This window comes from Myodes glareolus, chromosome 7, assembly GCF_982192425.1.
Source record: "Myodes glareolus chromosome 7, mMyoGla1.1, whole genome shotgun sequence".
Taxonomy (NCBI): Eukaryota; Metazoa; Chordata; class Mammalia; order Rodentia; family Cricetidae; genus Myodes; species Myodes glareolus.
Genome location: NC_142032.1, coordinates 35,096,654 through 35,098,946, shown reverse-complemented (window position 1 = coordinate 35,098,946; position 2,293 = coordinate 35,096,654).

The window sequence follows — 2,293 nt, the reverse complement described above, 5'->3', positions numbered from 1 at the left end:
ATCATGTTTCTATATGTTAGCGATCCCACATGTAATTATTTACATACCGTCTCCTGCAGCTGCTTCTTAAGTGGGTTAAGATGAATGAGAAGAGTTGTCATCTGTGTTGTCTTTGTGGTTACTTAAATTAACTCTCAGGGCTCTTGCTATTTTCATAAAGGTTTAAATTACTTCCTCTGATCACTCGTGGTTTTTATCCTGAAGAACTCACTTTACCATCTGTTGTAAAGAATTCTAATTGCAACACATTCTCTCTGCTTTGTCCAGGAATGTTGTGATTGTACCTCTTATTTTGAAAGATTGCTGGTGTATATAAATTTCTGGTTGACAAGCTTTGCTTTTCCTTCAGCACCAAATGCATCATTTTATCCTGGAGCCCCACTGTTCTGGAGAGAAAGTTAGCTGTTACATTTGGAGGGCTTCCTTGAACATGCCGTGCTATTTTCTCTTACAGATTTTAGGGTCTCCCCCCTGACTTTGTCATCAGAAGTCCCATAAGTGGCAGCTGTGGAATCTTTGATTTCATCCTTCTTAGGTCAAGTGGAGCTTCTGGGAAGTGCACATTGCTACCATCCATCCAAGGACGTCTCAGCCACGCTATCAACCATCTGAGGACTTCTTCTCAGCCACTCTTAATTTTTTACTCCTCCTCCATTCCCCCTTCCACTGTCCCCCTCCACACTCAGCAGTGCTCTCAGGGGTGGCCCATGCTTCTTCACGGCTCTGTTCACTTTTTCCCCTCGCTCCCTCCATGACTTTAGATTACGCAGACTAAACCACTCTGTCTTTAAGACTGATTTACCGGACAGTTCAGATCGACTCTTCAGTCAGGTCTGGATTCTTAATTTAATTGCTGTACTTTCAACTCTAGAACCTTTGTTAAGTTCATTGGTTACATTTTTAGTCTCTCCCTGATCCCCTCTTCCTTTACTTCCGTGAGCATGGTTTTCAGTCATTTTTAACGTATTGTGGTGGCTGTGTTAAAGACCTGTTAAGAGAAGTGCTCTTGCAGGCAGTTTCTGAAACCCATTTTCCCCACTCCTGGGGTATGAGAATGGTTTAAAAAAAATCTCATAGTTTATCGTTGTTGTTGAAAACTGAACATTTTTATACTAAAGCAACTCCCAATACCGATTTCCCCCTTTCCATACTTACTTCCTAACATTCATTATTTGTGAAGTAACTTGGTGGCATATCTTAACAGGATCCATTGCCCATGGTGTGACCCATCTGATGGCATCCCTGAAGGTCTGTAGCCTCTGGTGTGGCATCAATCCCTGGGAGGGACTGGGTTCTATGTTCCTTTGTGATTGCTGTAGGACTGCTTGTCTTGTCAGAGTCATGCCCGACTGGAAAGGTCCGCTAATTGCTGCTAATTTGTTTATAAAATAATGCTTCAGTGCATGCATGGTTTCACGGTCTGATCCAGTTGAACTCGGGCTCCTTGACAATTCCAGGCTTTGGGAGGCAGGAAAAACTGCTCATCTTCACAGTTACTTCTTCACCTTGTTATCTGTGGTGATCCAGGTGGCCTGTGGTTTGCTGGTCGTTTCCACTGAGCTAACATCATGCCCGTGAGTGTTAATATCAAAGTCTACTGTCCTCTGAGAAGGCCTTCTATTGTTCTTTTTAAAAATAATACCATGGTGGGATGTCCCGGACAGCTTGCGGAGCAGTTGCAAGTGGCAGCGCCATGCGGCCGGGGAGTCAGGGTCCCCGGGCGAGCGACAGAGTCAGGCGGCTGGATGCGGTGGACTGAAAAATAAATGGACATAAGGCTATACATAAAGCTAGACATTTATTACTTAAAGAAAGGAAAACATAGACAAACATAGATAAAACAAAGACACACACACGCACATGCGCGCACGCGCGCACACACACACACACACACACACACGACAGAGAGAGAGAGAGACAGAGAGAGAGAGAGAGAGAAAGAGAGACAGACAGAGAGAGAGAGAGAGAGAGAGAGAGAGAGAGAGAAAATGGCTGCGGGGGAGGTCCAAAATGGCTGGGGTAAGCGTGGTTAGTTCTTAAAGTGACAGCAGAAGACTAACACCTTCTTCTCCACACTGTTCCGAATCAACTCAGTGGGCTGATCCCTACATGCTGTGGTCAAATCTCTGAGCCACTCTCCAGGTCTGGGAGAGCAGGGTAATAATCTGCCTCTCTTACATGGCGTTCTTGCTCTGTGAGATGGGTACTGGGCAAGCACAGTAGCACCTGACTTCATAGCATTCCTCTCCCAGTGTGAAACATTCTCCCTGTGAGGAAGCTGAGATCAGGATAA